This window comes from Canis lupus, chromosome 19 (assembly GCF_011100685.1).
Source record: "Canis lupus familiaris isolate Mischka breed German Shepherd chromosome 19, alternate assembly UU_Cfam_GSD_1.0, whole genome shotgun sequence".
In the NCBI taxonomy this organism is placed as follows: domain Eukaryota; kingdom Metazoa; phylum Chordata; class Mammalia; order Carnivora; family Canidae; genus Canis; species Canis lupus.
The window spans coordinates 36,347,035-36,373,701 of record NC_049240.1 but is presented as its reverse complement, the minus strand read 5'-3'; the positions used below and the strand labels follow the sequence as shown (position 1 = coordinate 36,373,701).

General features: G+C 38.4%; 2 long non-coding RNA genes across 5 annotated transcripts in view; one reads left to right on the top strand and one right to left on the bottom strand.

Annotated features, from left to right (window-relative positions):
- Nucleotides 1-18,239, top strand: part of LOC119864478 — a 54,900-nt gene extending 36,661 nt beyond the window's left edge. For all 4 annotated transcript variants that reach the window (XR_005374181.1, XR_005374182.1, XR_005374183.1 and 1 more), the window contains one exon: nucleotides 18,042-18,239. This is a non-coding gene — a long non-coding RNA (uncharacterized LOC119864478). The remainder of the gene's footprint in view (nucleotides 1-18,041) is intronic.
- On the bottom strand, nucleotides 4,892-26,253 carry LOC119864480. The gene is made up of 3 exons (XR_005374186.1): nucleotides 26,063-26,253; nucleotides 16,686-16,874; nucleotides 4,892-5,278 (listed from the first exon to the last, which is right to left on the bottom strand). It is a non-coding gene; the product is annotated as an uncharacterized LOC119864480 (long non-coding RNA).
- Nucleotides 26,254-26,667: the final 414 nt, after the last annotated feature.

Here is a 26,667-nt window from a genome sequence, read left to right as displayed (position 1 = left end):
ATATTTATTTCCTATTTTTGGCTACAACTGAATACTACTTTATTTTATTGTTCTTTCTGCTGGCTTTTGTGCTATTTTGACAAACTTTCATCATTGTGGATTTCTTTTGTTAGTATTTACTTACTTTCTGGCACTATAAGATGCTCCTAGACTCATCTTCTATATTTTCTGGCCCAGACCTAGAATCAGCTATTTACCCAGGAAGTCCACATACTTTTATTGGACACTCATCCTAGGAACCAAGATCTGGATGTTGGGTGTGCCCATTGCTACCAGGTTGTGTTGCTTCCAGGTCAGCTCACTGACAGAGCAATGGCATATGAGTGTATACTAACCTGTTTATATACGCATATCTGTAAATATTTTGTATGTAACCATCTTTATGTGTATTAATCTGAATATGAATTTGCACTCATGTCTCCTGCTAATCTATTGCCACATGGGTCACTCTAGCCTTCTCTCTTGGCTTTTCTGTAACCTCCCACTCCAACAGCGAGATACCACCCTCCATTCATTTCCTTAATTGTTCAATTCCAGCATACAAAATATAGTACATTCAGAATTGTTAATCTTAAAAATATATTTTTTAAAATTCCAGGATAATTAACATAGAGTATATATTAGTTTCAGGTGTACAATCTAATGATTTATCAATTCTTTCCATTACTCTGTGCTCATCTTGTACCTCTGTGGGAATACATTTATCAAAGAGAGTACATTGCTTCATGTAGTTCCTTTTACCTTTAGTCTTATACACTCCATCATTTCCAAAGTTACTTAGGTCAGCACCTTTTCGTCCACCTCCTTCAGTGTAATTTTTTCATCCATTTGTAATACAATTAGGTTTTTTTTTTCTTGGCCACATCTCACCCTATCCATATATCCATTGGTACCCTAAATTATTATTTTTTAACTTGCATATATTAAAGTTCACTCTGTGCCTTAAAGTTCTATGAGTTTTGATAAATGCATTGTCATGTATCCCCAATTACGATATCATACAAAATAGTCTGGCCATCCTAAAAAATGCCGTGTGCTTCACTATTCAACAGCATCCTCCTCACTGACCCTAAGTCCCTGGCAACTGCTGATCTGCTTATCATCTCGATAGTTTTGCCTTTTGTAGAATGTCTTATAAATAGCATCATACAATATGTAGGCTTTCAAACTGGCTGCTTTCACTTAGCAGTATGTATTTAAGATTCGTCCATGTATTTGCGTGGCTTCATAGCTCATTCTTTCTTATTGCTGAATAGCATTCTTTTGTATGAATGTACCATAGTTTGTTTATCCATTCACCTACTCATGGACATCTTGGTTGCTTCCAGTTTGGGAAAATTATGAATAAAGCTGCTATAAACATTTGTATGCTGTTTTTTGTGTGGATCTAAGTTTTCAAATCAGTTGGGTAAATACCAAGTGGTACAAATGTTGGATCGTATGGTAAGACTATGTTTAGCTTTGTTAGAAACTAAAAAATCTATCTTCCAAATTGGCTGTACCATTTTGCATATCCACCAGCAATGAAAGAGAGATCCTGTTGCCCTTCCTCCTTGCCAGCAATTGGTATCACCAGTTTTTGGGATTTTTGCCATTCTGATAATGTGTGGTGGTATCTCTTGTTCAAATTTGCATTTCCCTAGTGACAATTGCTATTAAATATTTTTTTCATGTGCAATCTCATGCATAATTAAACTACACTTTCTTACTAGTAGTTGGGAAGGGACTCTGTGGCCAGCTGGTGGAGCTACATTTAGAAAGATTGGTATCTGAACATTCAAATTAGTTTCCAAAGTTTGGAGCAGGTAATGAGGATGTGTTTCAGAAGCTGGTAACATGAAGGCATCTATACAGGTGAACAATGGCAATGGTAGTTGCATAATGCTGAGTTCAGAGTCAGGAATCAGGAAACTAACAGGTCAATATCCTTTTAGGGCTCTGTATTGTCTCTTCTTGTACTAGGTACACTAGCCATCCCCTCTTTCTTTACCTTCTCCTTCTCAACAACTTTATTGAGATATAATTGCCATACAACAAGTTGCACAAATTTGAAACATAAAATTTGCTTAATTTGCCATACATATATACCTATGTAACCATCACCAGGATCAAATAATGAACATGTCTATTGTTTCCAAAATTTTCCTCATTCCCTTTTATAACATCTCCCACCTACCTCTTCCTGGCCCCTCCCCACAAGCAATGACTTGTTTACTTTTCTGTCACTACAGATTAGTTTGTATTTTCTAGAGTTTTATGCAAATGAAATTATACAGTGTGTTCTCTCTCTCTTTCTGGCTTATTTTATTCAGCATTTTGACAATCAGTCATGTTCTTTCCTGTATCAATAGTTTATTCTTTTTTATTGTGGAGTAGTATTCCATTGGATGGGGCATGCCATTACTTGTTTTCCATTTGCTTACTGATTGACATTTGGCCTGATTCCAGTTGGGATTCTTCCAAGTAAAGCTTTTATGAATATATAAAATATATGAAAGTCTTTTTTATGAATATATACTTTCATGTCTTTTGTGTAAATTCCTAAAGGTAGAATGGTTGAATCATATGGTAGGTATATGTTTAACTTTTTGAGGAACTGCCAAACTGTTTTCCAAAGTGATATTCTATATCCCCCCTCGTAGTGAAAGAGACTTCCTTTTCCTCCATATCCTTGCTAAAGCTGAGAATAATTATTTGCTTTAAATTTTAGTCATTATGATAGGTGTGTAGTGGTATCCCATTGTGATTATAATGTTAAACACCTATTCATGTGTTTATTTGCCATCTGTATATCTTTTTTAGTGACAGCTCTATTCAAAGCTTTTGACTAATTTAAAAAAAATTGTTTACTTTCTTATTAATGACTTTTGAGAGTTCTTTATATATTCTAAACACTATTTCTTTATCATAAATATTTTTGTTTACTTTGCGAATATTTGCTCCTACTCATAGCTTGTCTTTCCATTGTCTTAATGGTCTTTTGAAGAGAGAAGTTCAGATGAAGTCAAATTTATCAATTTGTTCTTTTATGGATCATGATTTTGGTTATGAATCAAAGAAATCTTTGCCGAATCCAAGGCCACAAATACTTTCTTCAATCTTTTCTTTTAAAAATGTTGTGGTTTTAAGTTTTACATTAAGGTCTACAAAAAATTTCAAGTTAATTTTTGTGTATGATGTGAGGTGGGGACCAGTGTAAATTTTTGTTTGCAGATCAATATCCAGTTGTTTCAGCACCATTTGCTAAATTGCCATTGTCAAAACTCAGTATGATAGTTGTCAAATATCAGTTGTTCATATTAGTGTGGGTCTAATTCCAGATTATTTTGTTCCATTGAGCCATTTGTACATCTTTATGCCAATACCACACTGTTTTTATTTCTCATGCTTTATAATAAGTCTTGAAATCAGATAGCATCAATCCTTCAACTTTGTTCCTTTTGATGCATCTGTTTAGCATGTAAACTACTATATTGCTGTCACTAATGGCATGACTGTTTCACCTAGTAGATCAGAGGCCCTGTAGGGAGGAATCAGGACTAACTCATTTTTTTATAGGTGTCTCCAACATGGGGCTTGACTCACAGCCTTGAGATGAAGACCTGATCTGAGATCAAGACTCAGACACCCAACCAATTGGGCCACCCAGGTGCCCCATGGACTAACTGTTTTTTCAAAACATAAACTGGACCATGTTGCGCCCCCCCCCCCAACATTCCACTGGCATCCAGTCACACTTACACAGAGACACATAATAGAGGGGCTTATTGACCAAAGTAAGGACTTTGGATATTATTCTATCTCTTTAGTTTCATTCGTTCATGCCACTCTCCAGCCATCTTGGTCTCTCTGCCACTCTTCCACACATGCCAAGCACATCCCCATCTCAAGGACTCTTAGAACTCCCTTCCTCCTGTCTGGGAAGCTCTTACCCCAAGAGTCACGTGAGTTACCCCTTTTATTCACTCAGGACTCTGTCAATGTGCCTTTCCTGACTACTTCCTATGGAGTGCCTTTTCTGTCATCCCCATTTCCTTACCCTGCTTTAGTTTTCTTGAGAGCATTCTCATCTAGCTGATGAGACACTCTTAGTTATGTATTTATTAGCTTCCTTGAAGTCTATTTCCCCCGCTAGATATGAAACTTCTGTCTGCCTTTTCCCACTTTTTCTGCATAGCCAGCCTTTTGAACTGAGGCTGGCACATAGTAAATACTTAAAAAATAAATATCTGTAACTCATTCTTTAGTATAGTGTCTTGCATATAAGAAAGTGTGTAGAAAAGATAGTGCATAGCAAGTTTGGTTGGCATCCTTAGAAAAGTCTGCTTGCAGGGTTGGCCCTTGGCTGGCATCTGAGAACTTGAGTTTCATCTGGGTTGGGTCCCACCATTTCCAGAACTGATCAGAGTGGCTCACTGTGCCTCAACCATTTGTACAACCAATGTTATTTATGCTGAACATTTGTTTTCCTTCTGAGAGACTTGATTCTGATACATACGATACAGAGGGTACCTGTGTGACCAGCCCCTAGTCAAAGCCCCTGACACTGAGGCTCTAATGATTTCCCTGGTAGACAGTATTTAACATGTATTGTAATTCCATGCTGGAAGAATTGAGTTGTCCTGTCTGACTCCACAAGTAGAAGACTCTTGGAAGCTTGTATCTGGTTTCCTCTGGATTTCACCCCATGTACCTTTCCCTTTGCTGGTTTGGCTTTGTATCCTTTCACTGTAGTAAATCAGAATCACAAGTATGACTTTATTCTGAGAACTGTGAGAAATTCTAGTAAATCACTGAAACTGGGGGTGGCCTTAGGGATCCCCAACACAGAAATGAGGCTATAGGGTTTTTTAAAAATGAAAATTAAACAAATGATCAACATTAAGGAGCTTTTTCTGCAAGGGAAAGGCACCCCAGTCACAGAGATGGGGCTCAGGAAGAGCTGTGCAGTCACTGGGAGTCTATGCAGGGGGACAAGTGAGACCACAGTGTGAGATGAGTTAGGACACTTGCCAGGGGACTGGATGTTCTGGAACAATAGGATAGTGAGTTTGGCTGCTGGTTTCACATCCTATATTATTAAGAGGATTAAGGGTTAGTTCATGTAAAATGAGAACTTTACACATGAGCTATCATTTTGATAGCATTATGTGCTAGCTCTGCACTAACTGTTTACCAGGTAAACTCCAATGTTGGCTTTGCCTAGCTGCTGAGCTCTGCACTGTGGATTTTCGGTCTTCAGGTATCCTTCCCATAAGGGCCACATTGGCACTGGAGCCTGAAATAAGGATTGAGAGTATCAGATGTAAGGCCCGGCTGTAAGGGAAGGAGCAGATGTCAGGGTAGCAGTTCCACTCTACGGGGTTGCACTCCAGATAAATAGAAGTCTGGATTTTTCCAGGATCACAACTATTCTAAGAATCAGTATAATAATTCATACCTCTTATACTGGTCCCCAATATCAGTTGCCCCTTCCCTCTTTATCCTCATGGTAAGCTCCATGAATGGACTGCATCTTCTCCCTTCAATTACAGTTCCAGTGCCCACATATAAAATCTTCATATAGGCTGATCTAATTGTCAGCATTGCAGGAGGAGTTAGGGCCACAGGATCCTGTGTATTTATGGAGCTGAATCCAGGGAGGGGACAAGCTTCTCAATTAAATGGCTTGGGGGTCAGGGTGTCTTGGTCTCTCCAAAGTTGTTCTGTGTGGTGCTGAGCAATGGCTAGTTCTCTACAACCTCTTTTTCTGCCCTGAGGACTGAGAAATCCTTAATTTGAGATGACAGAGTCATCAGATCTGCAAATCCTGGATCACAAAATTGCTGCATAGAGATCCAGATGCCCCGGAAGAGCCCTCAGTCCTGAAACAGGTGTTTGTAAGAAAAAAAAAAAAAGTTTTCACATGTGGTTCTGCAGTTTGTTACCTAGCAGGGTCCATCCTAGCCTGTACCTATCTTGTTCTGTCTGTCCTATTCCCTGTCCTCTGGCCCCCACACCACCCTCTTAAACCATGCTATTGTAATATCATTCAAGTGCCAAATCTTAGTTATTTTAACTTAACTTTCCATTAAAACTTTTGTCATAAGGATTTAGGAAAAGGATTTTGTCATCAGGAAAGGTGAGGAGGGCACCTTTTGTTTAATTAGTATTAAACGCTTCTTTAAAAATTACAGGTTACATTTCTCGGGTCCTATGAATGACTGAGTACTTAACTTGTCTACAAAGCAATTGTACTCTGGCGTGTCAGGCCAAGTCCCTGGGAATGTCACTGTGCTACAGAGGACAGCTTTCTCTCCCTGCCATTTGTCTACATTACTGATTCATACATCATCTGTTCACATTATCCGTCCATCATCCATCCAAAGTGGGGAAGTGCGCCATCACCAAATTTGGTTCGTCTATTTTAATGTCTTCTTTCTCAGCCCATTTTTCAGGGAGCTCCTTTTCAAATGCTAACAACCTTAGATTCGCTTTAATAGCCTCTCTCATTAATTGTCTGACCAGAGTAAAAATATGTCTTGAGAGACAGATTTTACTTCCACATGCCTCTGATAATGTCAAGGCACTGTGCAGCATCTCTAAGACTGCAGCCGACCTCAGAATACAAATGTTCTTTCCAAAGTATTTGACTCTGTTCTTAGAGTAACTGTAATCTCAGCATGTCAATTTTGACATTTTAGTTAGAAGGCACTGCACATTTTTTATAACGTAGGGAATTATTAATGGTATGTAAGAGGAGACACAGAAATATCACCCAATGTCATTTATATCTATTCCATTGAAAGGATGGGCAACAATCCATCATGGAGGTTTAAGTGCCCTTCTGTCAGGGGTGGAAACAGAGACAGCAGGAGCAGTATTAACCAGACGACCCCTGAAGGCCCTGTTCACTTTTAGGAGCTATAAACTATTGTATTTCAGAGCCAGAAGTACCATTTCAGATAATCTCTTTACATACAAGAAAACCAAGTCCCACCGGGGCAGTAACAACTGTTATGAAGAGCTTGAGCCCAGAATCTGGGTTTTCATTCAACATTCAGTGACTTTGATCACCTACCATATGCCAGGCTGGGGTTAACACTGTAAAAAGAATAGTGTTCCTGACCACATGGGGCTTATGCCTCTACTTTCGTTCACTTCTCTTTAAATCACAACAAATTGCTTCAAATTCGGAAATGGTTTTGCTTCTAGACCATTCTAACTCTGAGATGCGAGAGTGGCCTAATGTTTTTTGCACTTCGGTATTCTTCCCTCAAAAAAATTCACTTCCTTAAATTTTTCTGCCTCTTCTTATTTGTCAATGTAAAAGCTTAATCAATAACCCCTTGCTGTCACTTGGTTTCCCAGACCATTTTCTTTAAAGATCTATTTATTAATTTCAGAGAGCAAGAGAGAGAGAGATGCAGGGAGCGAGCATGGGGGGAAGGGCAGAGGGAGGGAGAGTCTGAAGCAGACTTAGTGCTAAGGGCGGGGTCGGATGTGGGGCTCCGGCAATCTCATGACCCTGAGATCAGGGCCTGAGCCAAAATCAAGAGTCCAAAGCTCAACTGACTACATCACCCAGGTGCCCCCCCCCCTTAATTTTTATGGATAAAGACACTGAGGCTCAGAGAGCTTAAATTGTGTGCCCATCTCCTAGAACTAGCAAGCATACGAGTTGCAATTCCAGTGCACATCTGACTGATTCTAAAGTCCTCACCATCTCTTCTTTAAATTCCTTTAATATTTTATCTGCATATTTTGGGGGCAATACTTTCTAGAAAATCATACTAAATAGAGAATCTGCTTCTTCAATTCTTTTTTTTCCCAGGGCAATTTCATTTGTTTTGGTTAACTTCGGGGAACAGATTTAATAAAATGCTAGGAGTATTAACTCCTCTCAAGGTAGAAAAAGATAATTTCAAGGTGGTAGAGCGGTGAGTGTTAGAAGCGTAGAATTCTAAATCTGTGAGTAAGAAGGATGACCAAAAAGGTCAGACTGTTTGTTTGAGAACTACCCTTAGTGAGCGAATTCTGAATGGCACAATGAGGCTTGTTGCTATGACACCAAATAATTCCATATTCAGTGCAATGGAATCCCCATTTGTGTTCTTAAAAAATTAAAGCAGTTTTATGGATATTAAATGTTTAAGTGGCTCCAGCAGCTAGAAAGAAAAATCGTCTTATGAATAAAACAGGCCAATGCCTGATTGCTTGCATGGAAAGTATTTGAAAAATGTGTTTGCAGATTTCGGGGCCTGGCAGCTTTTGTTTTATGGTGTGCAGTGGAAGGAGGCAATGGATGAATGAATATATAAATGATTTTAGGCAAACCACAGAATGTAAAAATTGTGGGAGGGAAATTAAATTTACTTCAACATGTTTTTCCTGAGCACTTATTATGAGCTCAGCAACATGCAGGGCTTCCTGGAGCGTGCAGAAGTAGCCTCTGGTATGACGTCTGACTTCATTCTTCTTTCATCCGTGTATTAGCTAGGATGGCACTAACATATTTGACTGTATATCAAATAAACTCCAAAATTGTGTCTTTAATACAGTAGATTTTTAAAAAAATTGGGTTTATTGAGAAATAACATATATAGTGAAATTCACCCCTTTTAAGCATGTGGTTCAGTGAGGGTTGACAAATGTTTATAGCTATGTACTCACCACTACAAGTAAGATACAGAACATTTCCATCACCCCCAAAATTTTCCTTGTGACCCTTTATTTTTTTTCTTTTTTTCCCTTGTGATCCTTTAAAGTGAATCCTCTTCACCCCCAGAGCCTGAAAGCCACTGCTTTGACTTCTGTTCCTATGGTTTTGCCTTTTCCAGAATGCTATATTAATATTATTAAAACTAATATTACACTAATTAATGTGCTCATAGATTCATTTGGTATATATACTTTTTTGTGTCTACCTTCTTCTACCTAACATGATGCTTTTTGAGATTCATCATGTTGTTGCATATGACACTCCTTTGCATTGCTGAATAATAATAGCCCATTAGACATGTGTATTTATCCATTTGCTAGTTAATAAACATTTGGGTTTTTTCTAGTTTTTAGCTTGTATGAATAGAATTTCTACAAATAGTCATGTATAGATCTTTGTAGGGGTAATAAAATAAATTTTAATTTCTCACTTAAGTAAGTTTTCAGTATGTTTTCCAAATGGAAAAACAGTCTTTTTTTTATCTTCCCCTGAACGGTATTTTGAGGACCTAGGCTTCTTTTGTCCTGTGGCTCCCTTACAACCTAGGGCCTTGGACTTTTTTTGTCTCAAACTATCAGAAGGGGAAGGGATTTGTTTCTACTACTCCAGCTCAGCAAGGACATAGTTCACTTCTGCTTATATTCTACTGGTAAGAAATAGACTTGTGGCCACTGCAGGATGCAAGAGGTGTCCCATGAACAACTCTGAATTATGGACAGGGGTGCACAGATTTTTGGTGGGCTAATATCTATTGATAACACAATTTATTATTTTTTTTTTTTAGCAAATATTTATTGGAAGCCTACCACATACCAAGCACTGTGCTAGGTGCTAAAGATCAAGCAATGACAAAGCAAACTAGCAAACAAACAAAAAACCCCAAACCAAAAAAAAAAAAAAGAAAGAAAAAGAAAAAAAAGAAAAAGAAAAAGAAAGAAAATCCAGCCCTTAACTTCTTGAGTTTATCAGTTTATCATCTGGATAGATTTCAGGGACATACAATGTGTTTCTCTATCCAGCAAAATGTCATAGAAATAAATGTGCTGTATCAGAAAAAATGGGATATGGGATAGGTACGAGAATTAGAAAAAAAAAGGGAAGGAAAAATCAAGTGGGTGAGGGAAATCTCCCCGGAGGAGGTAAGATTTCCTTTGGCCTCTTACGGATGTTAGAAATGTAGACAGGTGGGACGTCTGGGTGGTTCAGCGATTGAGCGTCTGCCTTCAACTCAGGGCATGATCCCATGGTCCCGGGATCGAGTCCCACATCAGGCTCCCTGCATGGAGACTGCTTCTCTCTCTGCCTGTGTCTCTGCCTCTCTCTCTCTCTCTGTGTCTCTCATGAATAAATAAGTAAAGTCAAAAAAAAAAAAAAAAAGAAATGTAGATAGGTGCCTGGTGGTAGAGTGGGAATTTCAAAACAGATAAATGATGTGAAAAAGGGAATGTTAAACATATGTTGAGTATGCCCTGCTGGAGGTGGGTAAAGAAATTGACCCAAATTCCCTGGTTAAGTTGTCCACACGCTGACCTTTAGGGCGCAGCACAAAGCTCAATTAATTTGCTTTCTGAGAAGTTCTATTCAATTTCACTTTCTTAATGGCTGCTGCTCTGTTTTATTGATGGTGATTGAGTGTTTTCAAATGTGCAATTCCATACCCCGTAGTGGTAAAGTTTTTCATAAATTGAATAAGTAGTCCTATCGCCTAGTGGGTGTTTTCTAAATATTAATAGAATTGAATAAATTAAGATAGCAAGAAGAAACCTGCTATCCTCTTTATTTTACAAAACAGTTTGGAGAGAGATCATGCTGATTACAAACTAAACTATTGCCTGTTTAAATCTAGAGATTTATGACTGTGGTTCATCGCATATGTCATGATACTATTCTGGATTCAGTGTGGGAAACAGAAATCTCTGATAGCTAGGTACTTCAGGCAAGACAAGATTTAATATAGGAAATTAGGTGCTTATAAAATTATTCAAATGGCTGCAAAAACAACAGTCTGGGGCCACTGTAACAGCTGTGATAGGGAAGTCAGAAACTCCTGCTTCTAGTGCAGCCAAAGCTGCCAATCCTATGACACAAGCAGGTGATAAAACGTGCATCCTGGAGTTCGGAGTCCAGTGGCCTCTGAAGAAGACTTCCACCTCTGCTTGCCTTTTAAAGCTCACATGAGTTTATCTTCCCCTCAGAGCCTCTATTTTATCCACATTCTTAGATCTAAGGGGGTCTAGAAAATGTAGACTTTAGTCTTCCAGTGATTGTGACGTAGGGTGAACAGAAGGGGATGGACATCATTGATTGCTAGGGACTAACTGACAATACTGTGGTCAATGATCGTATTTATTTTTTTGATTCTCTCACTTCTCTGTCTTCCTTTATGACAGTTAAAGAGAAAGTTTTTTTTTTTTTTAAGATTTTGTTTATTTATTTGTGAGAGACACACAGATAGAGGCAGAGACATAGGCTGCAGGGGAGCCTGATGCGGGAACTCTGTCCCAGGACCCTGGGATCACGATCTGAGCTGAAGGCAGACACTCAACCATTGAGCCACCCAGGTGCCCCAAAGAGAAAGATTTTTATATAGAAATGCCATAGAAAAAGAGAAATTGAAGACATCATAATAATCATTATCATTATTATAAATATGAGAGCTCTTATATCCACATCTGATTATCTTTTTATAAAAACCAGCATTAAATGCACCAGCCATTCTTAGTTTCCAGATATCAGCATCCTGGACACACTGGACGTCTCATGCACGGCCTCAGCTGTGCTTCTCACACATCTTTGCTGCACTTCCCCGCAAAAGTTTAAATTGAAAACTAGTGAGCTATAAATATTTTACTGAAGTTTCAGTTATAAGGTGGGGAAGAAGATTGTTATTACATCCTACTTGATAAAATTGCTTGTTGGACCCCTCTGTCTTCCCATGAGGCCCTCTTCCCAGCCTCTTTCCTCCCTTCCCTGGGAGTTTGAGACATTACCTGCCTTGTATCAGAATGTACCTGGCATGCTCAGCTTACCAATATCTACACCATCCAGCAAAACCAACCTGGAGAGTTAGCAGAACTATCGCTCCTAATTGTTGCTCAAGCATGGCCTTTTGCCAGGAAGGTGGCATATAATGGACAGAGGGTTCTTTTTACCTTGCACCCCAAGTGGCTTCTCAAAGTAATCACCCAACAAAATGGTGTTAGTCTTATAGAGAAATTCTAGCCTAAGAAAATGATTTCTACTACTTTTATTGCAGATACTGTAAGACTTTTTCCCTGTAGAATAGGGTTGGATAGTCAACATTTTGGAGACATGATCATAAACTATAACTGTATACAAAAAATAATAATTACAGCATAAGGTTTTTTTTGACATACAGACTTTTAAAGTATACATTAATTAGAGAAGATGATACAAATGTAATTAAAATATGATTTAACTAAGATACTGTGACATATTTATATTCAGTGCTTTTCAGGTTTAAAGCACATTTAGGTGTCTGATCCACTTTGAACACTACAATGGTGTTATAAGTAAGTACACAGACTTTATATTTTTATTGAAGTGCTGTGTTTCAGAATACTGAGTTTGGAGGCTATAAAAATTGTGGCTAACTTACTTCCTTTATTGTTTATTATGGAGTATTATAAGGCGTTTCTCTGTTTCTATTTCTTCTTTGTATATATACTTAATATTCCCAGCCCTATCCAGGTCCATAAAATTAATGATAACAAAAATACCCAACTTAGAGTGACTAGTTTGTACCATTTGCTTTATAGACATTATTAGAATCCTCAAAACATTACAAGGTAGACAATACAGTATATGTATATACTTTTGGAGTTTTACTTCACTTAACCTCAACCAGAAAATCAGTAAATACTGGGAATAGCATTCCAGCACAATTTTTTTTTCTCTTTCTTCTCTGTCTTGTTTTTCATCCTATAAGCAGATTCCAGACCTGCAATGGTTCAATGCAGTTTAACAAGGAGTTACAGGATGATAATTATGGTTCTCTTTTGGGTGGGGCCTACTTCAAAATGAAAATGCAGACTCCTTGGTTAAACTGTTAAGAATTTCAAGATAGTGTAGCAGAGCATTATACCAGATTCAGGGTCCCTCATGGGACCCCTTGGGACTGCACTGCTTGCATGTCCATGAAGACATCTGGGAGATGGCCACTGTGCCAAGGCTCTATAGATACAAACAGGAATAAGGCATCATCTTCTGCTCGGGGCACTTCTAGTTATGGGGACTGTCAGGGAGTTTCTCTTTTGGAATTGCCTATGGAGTCAACATCATGTTCTTCTGACTCTCCTCAGGGGTGACAAATCTTTCCTTTCCAAGGGATAAGATTTCTTGAAGCAGCCAAACTCACATTGCTACAGGCTTTTGTCAATAACTTGAGAGAACAGTCTGAGTAATTAGTAATGAAGCCTTCAGTTCAAAACAAAATGTGACTCTAAAGAGGGAAACTTGATTTTCTTGCAAGGCCCTTGACCTAATGCTGGATATCTGGTTCGATAAAAAGGCTCCAGAAATATTGGCAACTGTGAAGCATTCTTAGGATAGGCAGAGTATGTGAAAGCAGTGTGCTAGTAGGCGATAGAAGTTGAAAAATATTATCAGTTTCAACACCTTAAAGTCACACTTTCAGGGGCACCTGGGTGGCTTAGTTGATTAAGCATCTGCCTTCGGCTTAGGTCATGATCTCAGGGTCCTGGGATAGAGCCCCACGTGGGGCTCAGCAGGGAACCTGTTGCTCCCTCTCCCTCTGCTGCTTTCCCTCCTCATGCTGTCTCTCTCTGTGTCAAATAAATAAATGAAATCTATAAAAAAAATAAAGTCACACTTTAAATGCTTGGTGATTGTTACTGTAGTATTTTCCTTTTTCTTAAAAAAATTTCCCCTTAGCACTATGAGTTGCGTTAAGCAACCAGTCTGTTTGCAACTTTACTAGAGACTGGCCTTATTGCAGACAGAACTAGTTCAGGAACAAAGGTGAATGCACGAATGTTGTGCAAAGATAAAATGACAGAGTTGGATACCAGCTTTTGAAGTTGTCTGGGTTCTGGAGACAGTCTCTTTCCCACTAAAAAGGCCGTGAGGGTCAAATGTGACCCATTTGGTAATGTGCCTTATAAAGTGCAAAACTAGAAAAATATAAAGAATTATATAGCCACTTCTCATTTTACAGAGAACAAGAGTCATCTCTCTGGCTTGGTCGTCTGTCTTCTCTCTTCTCCTCAAGGTCAAGCTTTTATTGGCTGGGTCCTGCTCGACAACCACTGCTGGGGTGCTTCGTTATAGCACAGCCACTATCTCCTCACCACTCCGGGAGTGGGGCCCTGTTTATTTTCTGGGTGATGAATGGGACCTGCCTAATCCTTTGGCTTCCCCACTTTCTTTCCCTGAGTTAGAGGCTGGGTGACTCACATTTATAGATTAGGTCAGCCATGAACTAGATGTGTGCTGGGAAAATGAGATGAGGAATGGCCTCAGTTATTCTAAGGTTTATTTTCCCAACTAGGCAAGGGAGGACAGTTTCTCCAAGTAGGTAGGACTATCCTCAGTAGCTGGGGCAGCTGTCAGCTTCAATCAGCCTGTGATGTAGGGTCTGCCTGTAAACAACTATAACCCGAGTCTCATGCCAGCCAGGGAATCCCAAAATAATTACCATTATTCCAGTTATGAGGTCCTCTGCTCTCTCTCACTCTTGATCTCTTTCTCTCTTCATATAAACACTTTGGCTAAAGCGGTTTGTAGACCCAATGACCAAGACCCTTCCTCTGTTTACTTTGTGGATATTTGAATGTGTGTGTGTGTGGCTGTGGCTGTGATGTCCATAATCCGAAGGACTGCACTATTGCTCAGTCAGTGAAAAAGAAGGAAAAATCTCTGCCTAGCATCTTGTTATTTGTTTTGACTTTAATTTTAGGTTTGCTCGTTATTGTTCAGATATCAGGATTGGAATTCCCAAAAGGAAAATGCAGTGTCAACTTATTTAACCTTAAAGGATCAGAGAATTTATATTACTGTTTTAAATGATAAAGTCTGGCCTATAATACGTCTTCCATCATTTCATAAGCTTCTCCCCAAACAAATCCTGTATTTGTAAAATTATTCTTCCATAACTTGGATCAATGCTTTAGATTATTTTTTTCCAAATAGGGGAAGTTCAGTACCTTTGGTTTTGAAATTCTTCATCTTTGTTATGAAGGAGGCAGATTACGCCAACTTGGAAATCTTGGTTTTGAGATAGCAAAACAACTGGCTAAATGATCTCCTCCTTTTCCCAAATAACCTGATTTCTCAAGCTATTTCCAGTTTTATTTCTCTTTGATTTCCCCTACCAGTCTTTATCTTATCTCTCTGAATAATCAAATCCCCATAAATGTAAAAGCCTTCTCTTTTGAAGTTGCTGCCATTGAGAACATGACAGCCCTCTTATCTCTCCCCCTGAACTGCTTTCTTAGCTCCTGCCAAGGCTCCATTGAAATGTATCTTTTCTTCCTCTCTGTTATGACTCAATGCTGATGTTACGGTGTGTATTTGAAGATATGATGTCTGTGTATATTTAACTCAAATGTGCACATTTCAGTAGTCTGAGTTAACAACCTCGCTGATAAGGACTTAACATCAATCAACCAATCAATCAAAAATATTCATTTAGCTGCTGAGAGGACTGGGAGCTAAGCCACATAGTAGGAGGCATGTGAGGCCTGGTCTTTAGCTGCCTCTGAGAAAGGTTTGCATTCTAGTACATGCAACCCTGGAGGTTTAAATTGGGGTCCCAGAGCCCTGGGGAAAAAGGGGGACTATTTGCTACTTTGTATCCCTTGTTACCCAGACACTGTACTTGTGTCTGTAGGAGTACCTTCATTCACACAGTGTGGTAGTGTGGCATTTGCTGGTGGTTGATTCCCTTCCCTATATAGACAGCTCCTATTTATCTTCAGGTGTGTCGCAGCTAGCGCAGTGCGTGGCATGTGCAATTCCTGTGATGGAGGGAATGCGTGCCTAATGCTTAGGTATCCTGCAAGGTCTGCTTTTACCTGTTTCGGAGCTGATACTCATTGTGTGGAATCTGGTAAAATTCCAGCACGGGATAATTCCTGTCAGAGATTAAATTTGTGATTCTGTGTCTTTTCCAGAAAGAGGTGCCAGAGATTTTCCTGGTCTGTTTTTAGGTAGAATTACTCTAGCTCACCCATTATTTCCTCCTCTCCAGCCCAGGGTAAACAAGTGTATGTCTGATATTTTATTCTCCCTTGGAGAAATCAATTTATACTGTTCACAAGAGAGGATGGCCTGGATTGTTTGGGATTTCAGGGTCAAAGGGAGTAGTGAATGGATCCTGAGAGGGAGGGAGAAGGGTGGGCAATTACAGCTGTGTTCCTTATGATGGCAGATTCCTGAGGCCACTTGCTTTCTAAGCCTACTTTGTAAGCCACAAGTGGCTGGCCCTGGGGAGGGCCCAGTACCACAGTCAGGGCACCCCGGCAGTACCCATGCCTCAGTGAAGCCGAGGCCCCCGGCCCATGCTGTGTTCTGGGGAATGGCTCCCCTGACCTGCCTGGAGTCTCACTTGTGTCTGTGCTTTGAACAAGGTGCCTACTCATCCTCTGGTCACTTCTTGCATGTCTGTGGCTTGGTGCAAACACATGTAAATCCCCCCCCTAGTTGCTAAGTCGTGAGTTCTGCCTTATTGAGGCTCTCTTCATTCATTTGATGATATTCCTCACCAATTTCATCTCCTATACATCACTGGGACTGGGGTTTATGCCTCCTATTGTGTGGGTGAAGTTAGTAATGTAAGTTTTGAACCGCCGAGAGATAAGGCAAATGAAAATTCCTATTAAAACAGGATCGCTACATTTCAATGGGACTAAAAGAAAGACTTTCTTCTGCAGCAGAATAGACATATTTGTAAGGACATAAACTGCTCAGGTCCCCAGATGCTTCTAATAAAGGGAATATTTACCTTGAGAGTCCAGTACCATGAATATCCAGTGTGTATCCATTTGCTGTCCTGTGTTTACTCTTCAGCACCCTAGCATTTTCTCATTTCTTATCCCTTTTTTGATCACATGATTCACAAGAGAGGGTGTGAAGTTTGCTTCTGGGTGTCGATTGATGAAAGTTTAAACTGAGGAATCCCCTCCAGGAGTGCCTATAATTTTAACAAACACAGACTAATAAACCAAAGAGTTAGAGCTCAGCAAATGATTTTTAGGTGTTGGCCAGTGGGGTGCAAGATATTTTGGAATCATTAGACATTTTTGGCTTTCCCGAAATCTCCAGAAATGTGGGGAATCATCACCCTAACAGAATGGTTTGGAACATCACTAGTCACAGCCATCTTGATTAAAACTCTCACTGACATCAAAATGTATTTCACATGAGTTTATATTCAGTATCTCCATGACATCAACCTCCATAAGTAAAGAATTAGCCTTTATGGTTCTTTTGGGAAATTGCCACCATAATTCTCTCATTCTCTTTCTCACCATGTCCAATGCTTGGAACTAAAGTTGGAAGAAGTCCCCAACATTGGAAGCTGGCATTTATGTTTGAAGCCAACTTGACCTCACAGGAGTCCATGCTCATCCTGGGATGGAGGGACTAGATGTCCTTCCTTCTGGCTCATACTTGGATACCTCAGATTAGGGACGTTAAAAATGGTACGAAGGATAGGCACCTTGGCAGCTCAGTGGATTGAGTGCCTGACTCTTGGTTTCTGCTCAGGTCATGATCTCATAAGTTGTAAGATCAAGCCCCATAAAGGACTCCACTCTTAAGATTAGCAGTGAGTCTGCTTGAAGATTCTCTCCCTCTGTCCCTCCCCCTAGTCGCATGCGTGCTCTCTTTCTCTCTTTTTCCCTCTGTCTAAAATAAATAAATAAATCTTTTAAGAAAAAATGGTACAAAGGAAGGCAAGGAAGGTTGGGAAGAGAAATTCTTAGCTTGATGGTTTTTTTTTTAATATTTTATTTATTTATTTATTTGAGAGAGAGACAGAGAAACAAAGAGAGAGAGAGAGAGAGAGAGAGTATAGGCCGGGGGAGGAGCAGAGGGAGAGGGATAAGCAGATTCCATGCTAAGCGTGGAGCCCAACACGAAGCTCGATCCTATGACCCTGAGAGCATCACCTGACTTGAAATCAGGAGTCAGTCTTAACCAACTGAGCCACCCAGGCATCCCCTTAGTTTGATGTTTTAATCAATTCCCTTTTGCCCATTAGGCCACCAACAAAGGTCTGCTCCTTATTACTTTGTGGAATGTCTCTAGAATACTCCAGTTGAACCTTTACACTCCGTTGTTTTGTCTTTGCTTACAGAGTCCTGCTGGGGATTTAGTTCTTGCTGTTCATGGCTGTATCAGTTGAATCGGAAGCTTCCAAGTGGCCCTTCATGCAGGAAGATGTTTATTCCCCACAGCATACCAGCACCAAATCCCAGGCCCTCAATCTGTTTAGAAACCTGTATCCCTACTTACCCAAATAAAGAGGTCAGACCAGATGTGGGAAGGAAAGTAAGACAGTTGTAATAGTTTTCTATTGCTAAGTAACATACAGATTTAGCAGCTTAAAACAACACAAATTTATTATCTCAGTCTCTGTGTGTCAGGAGTTTGGGCATGGGTAAGCTGGGTCCTCTGCTCGGAGTCTCACCAAGCTTGAATCAAGGTGTTGGCTAGAGCAGTAATCTCATTTTAGGTTCAGGATCAACTTCCAGGAAGGCTCACCTGGTGGATCAGGTCCACCCAAGATAATCCCTCGTGTGACTCACTCAGAATCAAAGCTTATTTACAGCTGCCGAATTCCTTTGTTTTATAATGTAATGTAATCACTGAAGTAATAGTCCATCATATTCACAGGTCGCTCATCATACTCAAGGGCAGGGGATTATGGAAGGCAGGTACATTGGGAATGGTGGCGATCTTGGGGGCCGGCTTCGAATTCTGCCTATCAAAGTACTGAAAAGAGCATGATCCTGGGAGTCACATGGTTCTGGGTTCAAATCCTTCCCTTGGTGTTTACTATCTGTTAAGTAAGACTGATACTCTAATCCCTCACCTGTCACCTGAAGATATCAGTGCCTGCTGTGTGGTGGTAGAGATTTGAGGCAATATATGTGAAGATCTAACGCAGAGAGTCTTCCATAAGCAATGATCTTATGATAGGAAGGGAAGATGCTGGTCTTGGCCAAGGAGGTGGGGGTGGGGGAAGAAGCAGAGGAGCAGTGATGCTGATATATTACGGGCCTAATCATTGCTGAAAAAATTTTCAAAGGCGCTTGGAATATTGAGCAACATCTGCAAGTCTATGTAAAGAGTGGGAATTTGCCAAGTGATAACTGGGTAGTTTCACATTTATTTTTATGTTTTCAATTAGTTCAGCCTAAACCACAAAATTCAAACAAAGAAGATGTGAAAATCTGGCCCAAACCATGTAAAACTTAAGCATCTGATTACAGGGGTAGATCGAATGAAATGATTTTATTTTTGTAATAGAGTTTAGTTTTTCTATTTATAAAAGTAATATGTGCAAATGATATAATTTGGGGGCTACGTATAAATATAAAGAAGACAAATGATATTAACATTCGGTTTTTTCCTTCCAGTCTTTTCTCCTTGCAAAGTTTATGTTTTATTATTAGTATCTTTCCATGCATACAATTACATATTCTGCTTATTTATCTTAACATTAGATCATAAGCAGGTCTCTCCTTTTTTGACAATTTTTAAATTAAAACCATCATTTTAAATGGCTGTACCCTTCAGAGGTTGCAATTTTACATGAGTTTCTGTGATTATTTGATTAATGTCTCTCCTTCTCAGTTGGTATATAAATTCCACAAAAATAGGACCCAACTCTCCTTTGCATCATTGTTGTATCCCTAGCACCTAACAGTACCTGGCACCTGGCAGAGAAACAATAAATATTGGTTGAAAGGCTGAAAGAATAAATACATGACTGTATCTTGTGGATGTGCTATAATTTACTTTGCACTCTCTTGTTGTTAAACACTTTTTTCATTATTATAAATGAAGCTGCAGTGAACATGGCATATGAATCACTTTCCATGTGTAAATTGGTTGCTTCTTTCCACAGTGTGGAATGCAAATTAATCCTCCAGTTCCCAAAATGCAATGTATGAGTACCCACCGAATACTATGCCATTCCTATAGGTATTAAAATACAGGCAAGTATCTCTCTCTCTCTCTTCCTCTCCCTCTCTTTCTATATCTATCTATATATATTTATACACACATATACATATATGTATATATACATTACATACACATATATAATAGTCATATATGTATATATGGCTAGAACTATATAATATTATATTATCTAATTGATTAATAATAGGATTTGATTATTAATCGATTAACAATCCAGATTCCATGATTTAATCTCTAGAACCTGTATATATAATGAGCTATCACTACTGTGATTATGACATGTTGCATGGCATGGTTGACTTTCAGGTAGGGAGATTATCCAGGTGGATCTGATCTAAAATCAGCCAAATTTTTTTGTGGTTGGTGGTATAGAGATCAGAAAGATTCGAGGCCCAAGGTGCCTTTGATGTGTTGTTGCTGGCTTAAAGATGGAGGGATCATCTTTAAGAAGAAGGGATATGGGAGGTATCAAGGATGTGAGAAAGTCCTCTGGCTGATAGCCAGCAAGGAGATAGGGAACACAGTCCTACAGCTGCAATTGAATTCTGCCAATTGTCTGATTGAGCTTGGAAGCAATTTTTCTTCAGAACCTTAAGATGAGGGCCTAGCCTGGCCCACGACATGATTTCAGCCTTATGATATGTTGAACAGAGAACCCCAGTCATGCCATGCAGGATTTGTGACCTGTAGAAGTACAAGTGAGTAAACAGGTGCTGATTTAAGTTGCTCACTTTGTGATAATTTGCTAAGCAGCAATAGATAACTAATACAAATAGATACTTTAATGCTAAGCCCAGTGGCATAAATTCAGCAGCATAAATTCTTATAGATATTACATCTGTATCAAAATTATTATTCATCTGATCTCTGCTCTTAATTATTGAAGGGTTTCAATGTATGTCTTCCCATTTTGCAGAGAAAATTCCTGATGGATGTCTTCCTGAGATATCTCCAATCACTCAGTGTAGAATCTCTTGCAATGTCTAAAGGTGCCACATTCAAAATAAAAAAGGAAGTGTTTAAAATCAGGCTTTTGGGATTACATCTGTTAATAATGGAATATCAAAGCATTTGTGCAAACCTGGAAGGTTAACAATGATTTAACTGAATAAAATAAAAAGGGAATGCTGAGAGTCATCCAAAGCAAAGATAGCTAAAGCAGAATTTGGTCTTAAAAAATGAAGAAAACAAAACTTGTGTGACAGAAAGGATAGGGAAGGCTGAGAATTGTGAGTTCATGACTTTATTGACCAAGAGCACAGCCCATAATCTGCTGTGGCTCTGGCTGTGGAAAACGGTGGTGGGTTTCCTCCACAGCCTCATAGGTTAAATATACTTAAATGCGAAAGGAATAAAACTGAAAATTTTAAGAAGAAATCCTGGCAGCACAAGAATGCTGAAGAAATGAGACCCAGTTTTAGAACATAAAATGCCCAAATCTGTGGCTGGCAGTTAACTAAACATGCCTTGGGGGGAGACTTCCAGGAAGCATGGCAGAGAAGCAGGCGGAAAGTAGAGATAAATCTACTCCTGAAGGATAAACCTACGTGAAGCCAGATCCGTGAGTTCCATGCTTTTCTTAATTGACTACGTTTCCCAACCATGCACAGCTTGAGAGGCAGAAATATTAAAGGGTCAGAATACAGAGCCAAAGGCTGACAGTGCAGCTAGAAATGCAGGGAATCCTTAGAAACAAGGTAACTACAGAAGGGTGAACTCTATTTCTATTCAAATCCTTGGCTGACTGTCAAATTTCATAGGCAAGGGGGGTACCCATGGGATTCAGGCTCAAAAAGCAGCAGTGGGAGGACATAAGAACAGGAAATAGATATAAACAGCTGAATATTGTGGGAGAAGATGAGGTTTGCAGTAACATTCTAGGCAAAATAACTTCCTAACAATAGAAATTCAGTAATTTTCAGAAGAACATGGCCAAATCCAGAGCTGTTACAGTGTATTATCTGCAATGCCCAGTTTTCAAGCGATATTGCTAGACATCTATTGCTGCAGAACAAATTTCCTCAAAACTAGACAGCTTAAGCAATAACAAAATATTCTTTAGCACATGTGGTTAGGTCTGGGAGAGGCTTGGCTGTATGGTCCTAGCTCAGGGTCTCACACTGTTGCTTTCAGCATGTTTGCTGGGACTGCAGTCATCTGAAGGCACAACAGGCCGCAGGATTCACTTCCTGGTTTCATCACGTGGTTGTTGGACTCTATTAGTTTCATTTGATCTCCAGTAACTTCAGATGGTGGTAGTCTCAGATGACAAAGCACAAACTGTGCATGAAGCCTGCCCATTGGATATGTGAGCTCAGTTGGTAGTGAGCATCGGAAAGCCTCAGTCCATTTCTTTATAAAACTTTTAATCATGTGTTGTAACTTTACTTTTTAAAAATTTGTTTATTTCAGAGAGAGGGAGAGAGCACATGAGCAGGAGGAGGGACAAAGGGAGAGGGAGAGAGCAAATCTCAAGCAGACCCTGAGCTGAGCCAGAGCCCGATGGGGAGGTGGATCCCAGTACTTTGAGATCAGAACCTGAGCCAAAACCAAGAGTTAGATGCTCAGCTGACTGAGCCACCCAGATGCCTCCATGTGTTGTAACTTTAAGCAAATTAAATGCATATAAAATAGGAATGTGTGTGTATGTGTGTATACATAAATGTGTGTGTGTGTGTGTGTGTGTAATCTTTGTTGGGATTATAGAATATAGTGATGTTTTGATTTTTAAAGATTTTTAAAAAAGTTATTGAAGGAATATATTGCCAACATTTAATCTAGAAATAGATTTGTGAGTCATACAGTCTGTTTTTATAATTTGAATCCCAATAATTCTGGCAATTAATCCATTGAGTCTAAGATTATGATCTCTTTGCTTATTTCAACATATTTTGATAAGATCTCTGCTATTTATTCTGTGGCTATATATAATTTCCCTGAGTCCCACTTTCTACCTCTATATTATTGAGATAATGGTATGCACTCATGGGATTGATATGGAGTTTCAATGAGCTATCATGTGAAGTATCAGTATGTGTGAAATATACCAGCCTACACAGGTAATGACTCATCCAAGATTAGTCTCATTTTTCAATCTCCAGATCCTTATCGTAGTTTTTTACTCCAGGTAGAGCTTTTCCTGTTTCTCAGACGTTATGCAGCAATACAAAATAATTTTGGAGAATCACTGATCCCCTTTATTCCACACCTAAATTATGTGAAGTTATACAGAATCCCTTTCCTGGAAACAAGTGGTATTAATGGAGGTTGTCATTAAACAGGGTAAAGTAATGCGTATTTATACATTGGAATATTTAAATCAATTCTTAGTAGGAGCAAGGTGAATGTTAATTAACTCCTTAACTTATCTGCATGGTGCCACCAATCCCCATTTCTGTACTTTTGGTATTGCATGCCTAATCCCTAAAAAATGTTGATGCTATCAGACTTAACTGTTTTTTCTTATTTCTCCTCACCAAATATGGTTCATTTGGTTATGATCAGATCAGATTGCCAATCCCCCCACTCCACTCACCCTGCATCCACAAAAATGCTTCCATGCTGTTTCTCTTCTCAAGTTCCTGAATCCTGTTGCCTCTAATTCTTTTCTGTGATTAAGGCATGGGTGACTAGATGTTTAGAAAAAAAATGTATTTATTTCCTATTATTCAAGGGGTACTCTTTTTCTTTCTTCTATGGAAAATGCTTTCTTTCTCCATTAACTGGCACACACATGCATGCACACATAAAGCCTCTATCCTCTGATTTCCCCCACCATTGTAAAGGAGGAAAATAAACGTTAAGCGCCATGAATGAAATTGAAATTCAGCTAGAAGACAAGAAATCATGCAGTTGTTTCCCTAAAACCAGTCCCCTTCCCTGATGATGATATGAACATGAGTATAGGAAACAAAAAAGGTGTCAGTGCCTCTCTGGTACTCATAATCTTGGGTAAAGATCAACTGTAGAGTCTAGAATTATCTCACAATTGGCTTCCTCTTGTTTCCTTTCTTATTTCAGTTTTTTAGGACTGATGCATGGATATAATTAATTGTTATACTATTAGAATTGTTTTGCAAATTTGTCCTTAACATGTGATCCTGACTGGCTGGCTGATGAGCCAGGGTATCTACAGAATGACATTTATTCAGAGGACCTCACCAGTGTTTATGATCTAACTTCCAGCCCTTCATGGGTTCAGAAGGCAGCTTTTGTCTCCACACTAGAAGTGGGTGGAAAAATAATAACCAACTTGGTAGATAATGATGGATGAACTTTATGTGGAAAGGATTCATGGGTACAAGGGAAACATAATTAAAAATGAAAATGTCAAATTTCAAGAATCAAGAAAAAATTCTAAATATATCATGCATTAAAACAATAATAACAATCAACTAACCAACAATTAAAACAGGTATTTAAAAAGGAAAAGGAAAATCTGGATGGCCTTCAGATTTCTTTGTAATGTTAGATGCTAGAAGAAAATGAAGCAATGATTACAGCAATTCCACAGAAAAGGTTATGCCCCCCCCAAATTCTATCCTTAGCCAAGTTGTCATTCATTTGAAAGCATGCAACAATTCAAGACTATAGCATTTATGCCCATTCTTTAAAAAGCAAAATTCTTTAAGAGGAAAGAAAATAAATGAACTAGTCAAGATAAATGGAAAAGAATAGCAAAACAAATACAAAGGAATAAGAACAACTTGATAAAGAATAAAAGACAATTTTATAACTTAGAAAACAGAGTAGGGGTGCCTGGGTGGCTCAGTGGGTTGAGCATCCAACTCTTGGCTTTGGTTCAGGTCCTGATTTCAGGTTCTGGGATTGAGCCCCACATCAAGCTCTGTGCTTAGCATGGAGTCTGCTTGTCCCTCTCCCTCCCCCTCTGTTCCTCCCCACTATAAATAAATAAAATTTAAAAAGGATACCCTAAACTTAAAAAAAATAAAAAAAACCAGAGTATACTTTATATTAAATTTCAAGAGCTTGTTTTGTGAAAAACAATAGTATAGACAAAAAGATCACATAATCTAATTAGATGAAAAAATATGCAAACTTAGCAACTTATAATATACTTGGTTTATTTAAGCAAATTAAACCAATTATACAGAAATGCTTTGTAAGATTCTAGTCTATTAAACTTCAGAATCTCATTAAAATATATAATTTTGTGACACATTACCAAATTGGCACATAAAAAGATAAAAGGTATTGATTGATATCAGTAACTCTAAATCAAGAGATTGTGTGAAGAACAAGCCCCAGGAAAGATGTCAGCCTGAATGGTTTAACCACTATTTTCTGGTCCTTCAAGAGATAAATAATACTGATATTATTTAAACTTTACAGAACACAAGACAAAAAAAAAAAAAAACCTTACAGTAATTTTATTTATTTTTACATGGATAGTGTAAGCCTAATAGGCAGATTTTGAAAGAGATGGCACAGAATAAAAAACAAATAAAAAACTTGAATTCTCTTTTATACATAAAGCAAATATCTTAAATAATATATTAGAAATACAAATCCAGCAGTATATTCAATGAATAATTCACCATGACTAAGTAGAATTTATTCTAGTAAAGGGAGTATGTGTACAAGATTAAGAAATCTATTAATGTAATTTATGATATTGGTAGGTTAAGGGAGAAAACATTTTCATATTTGTCATATATGCATTTGAAAAAATTTAACATTATGATTTAAAAAAACAAAATCTTGGACTTTAGGAATAAATAATCCATCTTGAACACGAGTGGAGTTGGGGGGCTGATCTCCAGCAAAGACTAGTTCCCAGTTTACCAAAGACGCACTGGATTAGATGAAGTTGGGTGAAGTAAGACAATACCTAATGCCATTCTTTCTATTTAGCATAGTTTTGGAAATGCTCGTTTATGCAAATAGAAATGAAAATAACAGCAAATAAAAGAAATATGAAAATTGGAAAGGATGAAGTCATTACTTACTTATGGGAAATATAATGAGATCTTAATGAAAAACTAATACAATTCACTGAAACCAGGTGTTGGAAGAAATAAGAGTTCAAAAGATTTCAATAATTGTTTTTTAAAATAATTGTTTTACTAAATAACAACAATCATTAGCTAGATAATAAATTGGAAAGCAAATCTCACTTTTAGTAGTATTGAAAATTTAACAGATTACCTGAGAAAATGTTTAACATGTCCTGAAGCCAAAATAGAATTCTACTATGTGGTTGTGTCCTGCTTTTAAAAAAGATCAGTTCCAACTTTAGTTCTTCCCCTTACTTGTGAGGTGACCAGTTAACTAACCCCAATTGCATCCTCTCATGCAAAACCAAGAAACCATCTTATGAGGGTTTTATGAAGGTCAAATGAGACAATGCACCCAAATATGCTCAATAAATACTGGAACATAGATTCTATTATTGAGAACATTCTAGAACTTTATTGGCACATGGTAACAATCCATCCTGGGCAAAGCTTATCAGGCACACAGATATGTATGCATAAAGAGTATGCATAAGTGTGTTCTTTGTGCTTTTGCTTTAATAGAAAAAAACTAGAAACGATTATACATCAAAAATAGATGATCGATGAAATATATTATTTTACATCTAAATCATGTAATATTTACATTCATTTAAAAATATGACAACACGTCCATTGATATTATATGAAGATTGTCACAATATTTGTTGTGAAAGGACAAATATAGAATTTATGATACTATTGTGGTACAAATTCTATATATAATTGTATGTATTACCTGTAAAATAAAAAGTATAA